The sequence below is a fragment of the Silene latifolia genome, chromosome Y (assembly GCF_048544455.1).
Source record: "Silene latifolia isolate original U9 population chromosome Y, ASM4854445v1, whole genome shotgun sequence".
NCBI lineage: Eukaryota > Viridiplantae > Streptophyta > Magnoliopsida > Caryophyllales > Caryophyllaceae > Silene > Silene latifolia.
The window spans coordinates 341,392,991-341,398,308 of NC_133538.1; the positions used below are offsets into that span (position 1 = coordinate 341,392,991).

The 5,318-nt window shown below is 42.5% G+C and overlaps 1 non-coding gene across 1 annotated transcript; it reads left to right on the top strand.

Annotated features, from left to right (window-relative positions):
- Positions 1 to 4,766: 4,766 nt before the first annotated feature.
- Positions 4,767 to 4,873, top strand: LOC141636148 (small nucleolar RNA R71). The gene has a single exon (XR_012540780.1). It is a non-coding gene; the product is annotated as a small nucleolar RNA R71 (small nucleolar RNA).
- The last annotated feature ends 445 nt before the right edge of the window (positions 4,874 to 5,318 follow it).

Sequence of the window (5,318 nt, forward strand, 5' to 3'; positions counted from 1 at the left end):
AGTGCAAGGTACTCGGGGACGGATTTAGCTCAATATCTACTCATTTCCGCATAAATCTGCAATATTACATAAAAATACGAAAGTAAATGAAATAGGGCAAATAGTAGCCTTAAACCACATGAATGAGCTCTGAAATGCGTGTAAAATAGGGTGTAAAACATCATATTTAAGACACGCATCAAACTTCCCCAAACCAAACCCTTGCTTGTCCCCAAGCAAGAACTAGACTCGATCCTAAAACCTAATGGAACGAGTTCAATCTCAGAGCGAAATGCACATGTAAAGCCGAAACCAATTTAATGCAAAAACCAAGAATCAATTAGAATTGTGAATCATGCAAACGAGTTATGTAGTCGTCAAAAACTGCTGAACCGTCAACTATAGAGACTTATCAAATTGGACTCTCACGGGTCGCTCAAATCACTCAATAAATACAGGTGAATATATGTGAAAGATAGAAAGAATTCATTTTGTTAGTGACACTCACCTAACTACGACCTATAAGAACATGCCTGCAATATATCTGAAAGTAATCTATACAACCATACATATGCATTCCAAACGAACAAATGACCATTACACATGCCGAGGTAAGTAAGGGATATGTGAGGTAATGGGCAGGAAAGGCAAAACATTTATGGGAATGTGGGGGTACAGGTGATCAAGCTAGTAACGTAGCAAAACCATATGACATCATCCACTTCTTGCTCAAACTTCAATCCACACGGTGCTATAGCAAGCACAAAACTCACAAACTCCGAAATAATCAAGTCCCCATAAGATACAAATGAAACATGGGAGCAAAAATCGCCATTTGAATAAAGACTTGAATCATGCGAATTGATTTCTTTTTTTTTCTCGGGATTCGGTCGATCGACCGAGTAGAGCAGTCGATCGACTACATTAAACATTACATCACTCTCTTTTTCTTTCTTTTTCGAATCATTTTTCTTCTCTTGTTTTTCTTTGTTCCTTTCTTTCCTCTTCCATTTTCCCAACAACATCTCAAAATGAGCATATGGCACCAAAAACGTAGTAACAATCCCAAAAACTAAACTACTAGCTTGACAAGGGCAGGCTAAATGTAGGATGTAGTAAACGGGATAAAAAGGCTTGACAGTGTGGAGCTTATGGGTAAGATGAGAAAAAGGGGACCTCTACCACATCTGTCAACAAACCACAAACCGAATGCAAATAGGTATTAAGCAGATTAAGTTCATATTTATGCAAATTAATGAAACATGTCTCATAAGGAGTAACTACTCACATCCTAGATAAACTGGTCATGAATGTCACCAGTTATAGGCTCTAAATCTCAGAAAATGATGTAGTTTGCCAAGTTTCTAAGTCAAGTTTCAAGTCCAGCAAGTAATTTAACAAAAACTCGTAGACTATGCAATTGATTTTACTAATAACATGTCAATTAGCAAGGCTTAGGCGATAAAACAGATGTAAATGCAATGTCATCATTGAAATACTACCGTTCCGACTCAACCTATATGCCAGAATAAAGGTGCATTTTTTGAATTTTGTTGAAATTTTTCAGGTTTTTGAATTTTCTGTAAATATGGAGAAATTAAACAACAATGCAAGACAAAATGTAAACGTGAATGAAAAAACATATGAAATGCAACGCAAAACCCTTCCCCAAACCAAAGCGCAAAATATCCCCATTGTGCAAAATCGTGTGATGAAAAAAGGAAAACGGGAATTTGCGAGAAAATTAAGTAAACAAGACATGAAGTGAAGACATAGAGACTCACAAGACTTTAAGCGCAGCAAAAGGAAACATCCCCAAACCAGCATGAGCTAGGAGGTTTCAGTAGCTAGCAGTGCTACTAATAGGTACCTGAAAAGACAACAATACCAAGCATAAAACCGAGAAAGCAATGTGGAAGCGGTAATTACGTGCATAAGATGAAGAAATTGAAGAAAACAAAATTATGTCGGAAAATAAAGAGGAGGAAAGACTCCCTCAATTCCGCAAAACGACCAAACACAGCAGGGGAAAGGTCGTGAATGATCTGAAGAATGACAACGGTCGATCGACCATAGCAGGCAATCGATCGACTGCGATGAACAGAAACAGAAGCTCCTGGTAGTCGCACCTCAGTCGATCGACCAGGGTAGGCGGTCGATCGACTGGAAATACTGCTGTAATTTCCTTATTTCTTTGAATTAGCTCGAGAACTTGAGCTAATATGGTCTATAAACCTGCAAACGCACATAATACCGCGCAAAAAATTGCGCAAAACCCAAAGTAATGGTATAAAGTACTAAAAATCCTAAGCAAACTTAAAATGCGAAGTCTCGCGCACACAAAACAATAAAAAGTTCAATGAAAGCAATAAAGTGTATAGGTTTTGAAAAAGTCTTAATCAACTAATAGTTGATCAAGAATGGCCGCGGAAAGGCCCACTTGGTCGGCTTCTGGCTACAAGAGGTAGCCTCAATAGTGCTCATCTTCTCAGCTGCACTCTTCTCAATTCCAGTATCCGCAGAACTCAACGGATCAGCATGTCGGACATGTTCCCATTCAATGACCTCTTCGGACTCGTCGGAATCCAGATCAGACTCCGTTGCTTTGCTGGCTCATCTTCGGGCTCCTCATCCGTGCCATAGCTAAGGCATCCTAGACCGCCTCTTTGAACTATTGGATCCTTCACAGCTGGAGCGACATGCGGCTTTTCCTTCCCCACACCAGCTCCTGCATTATCTAAAACAGAAGAATCTTCCTCCACTTTGCTCCCAGTCTGGGGCGGAGGTGTCACAACAGAAGTAGGGACAGAGATAGGCATATCAGGAAGTATAAAATAAGATTTCTTTTTAGAAACCGCATTACAAGTGACGGGCCACATGGGGTCTTTCTTCCTAGCTGTCTGGGCAAAGACAATGGAGTGCTTCCCTACCTTAAAGGTCAAAGTACCCGAACCAACATCAATAACTGCACCAGCAGTGTACAGGAATGGTCTACCTAGAATAATAGGAATGTGGGCATCTTCGGGCACATCAAGTACTACGAAGTCAACAGGGAAGAAGAACTTCCCTATTTGCACGGGAATGTCCTCTAAGACTCCTATTGGCTGGACCGCAGAACGGTCAGCCATCTGTACTATCATGTTGGTGACTGCAAACCTATTCAACTTTAACTTCCTAGCAAGACTCAAAGGCATCACACTAATACTGGCTCCTAGGTCACATAAGGCCTTCTCAATAGGAAAAGTGCCAATATTACATGAGACTGAAAAACTACTCGGGTCTTCTAGCTTAAGGGGTGCAGTATGGGTCAAATAAGAGCATGATTCCTCAGTGAGTGCGACAGTGTGCACAGTTTCAAGTGACTTCTTTTTAGATAAGAGTTGCTTTATGAATTTCATATAAGCAGGCACTTGATTGACTAACTGAAGAAAAGGAACTTGTACGTGTAAACTACGAATAACATTTTCAAACTTATTAAATGATACTTATTCCTTCGTCGGCACTAATATCTCCGGATAGGGGGCTGAAAGTAGCAGCTTAGCCCTCTCCTCTAAATCTCTCATTCCGGCATCGGTGGATTTAGGCTGAAAATCCACCACCTTCTCCTTGTTGTAGCTTGACCCTTCTTCAGACCATCTCAAATGTGAACCATTAATCGACAAAGGGTCGTACTTCGGAACCGGAATGGACCCATCAGCAGTCAGGTCTGTCCTCAATATTTTCGGGGCAGTAGTACCCCGAAACAAGTGATCCCTTAAGTTATTAGGCATTGGAGGACGAAAAGAATCACTATCACCAGCACTGACAGTCGATCGACCAGGTTGGTCAGTCGATCGACTGACTTCTACAGAACGATGAGCTTCGGTTGTCGCGGACCGGTCGATCGACTGGGTATGTCAGTCGATCGACTGACATACCTGCTGATCGTCTTTTTCTTGTTTTTGTTCGTCACAACCTTCTCCTTGCTTGGTTTCGCCTCATCCTTTTCAGTGATGTCCTCAACCATAATGGGTCCATCAAAGGTTAGACCCACTCCTCAAGGTGATAGAATTAAGGGTCTCTTTCTGCTCCGTCTGCGTCGGTAAATGTCCTGGAGCTCGGGTTGTATTCTTGCTAGCCAATTGAGCAATTTGGCTCTCCAACATCTTCATCCCGACCTCTCTAGCTTGGGATACTTTCAGCAACAAGTTCTTCAGTTCGGCAAACTCAGAATTTTAGGATTGTTGTTGCTGCTGAGGGACATACGGGGGATTTTGGAACTGTTGTTGCTTATGAGGGGCACATAATTCTGCTGCTGCTGCTGCTGCTGTGAAGGTTGAGTCGGATTTAAGACATTTTGGCTGCTCCACCTCAGATTCGGATGGACATTTGGCTCATAGTAAGTGTTTGTCTGCCTATAATGTTGAAAGGCAGCGCAGGACTCAAAGGGATTAGGACAGTTGTCTGAAACATGTCCCTCAGCTCCACATCTTTTGCAGACGAAAGGACCGTCTGAAACAGCATTTACATGGTAGATCCCTCCTTTTGAAGCTCCACCCAACTCATACTTATCAAATCTCGCCGTGAGAGCCTCTAATGCAGCTACGGAAGGAGATTCAGCAGCTCTCCTTTGATTTCCCCTGGAATTTCCGTACTCAGTTTTATGGGTGGCCAAGTCATCAATGATCTTCCACCCCTTAGTTTCTCCCATATTCTCCTGGAATCGGCCACTGGCTGCCGCATCCAGGATAGCCCTCTGATCATCATAGAGCCCATTGTAGAACTGATTGCATAGGCTCCACTTCTCAAACCCATGATGCGGAATGGTGCGCACCAGCTTCTTGAAACGGTCCCATGCCTCATGAAAGTTCTCATCAGGACCCTGTTTAAAGCTTGTGATCTGAGCTCTAATAGCATTTGTCTTCGAGGCAGAGAAATATTTCTTGTAGAATGACAAGGCTAAAGAATTCCAGTCGGTGATCCCATTAGAAGCTCGGTCTAGGTCTCTATACCACTCCCTTGCAGCATCACGGAGTGAGAATATAAACATTGTCTCCTTCACCTGGTCCTGGGTCACACCGGTCTGCGGGGGTATAGAGCAGCAATAATCAATAAATATATCCATATGCTTGGCTGCATCTTCATTTGCAGCTCCCCGGAATTGGTTTCTCTCAACCAAGTTGATATAAGAAGGCTTCGGTTCGAATTTCCTATCAGCTCCCGGTAATTCGAACCCCTTGTATAGATTTGCAGCTATCGGCTCAGAGTGACTTGCTATAGTTGCTTCTTCAGCCATCTCTAGAAAATCTGGAGAAGTGACGGTCTCAGCTGATGAAGTAGAAATAGGAGATGAAGGTGGA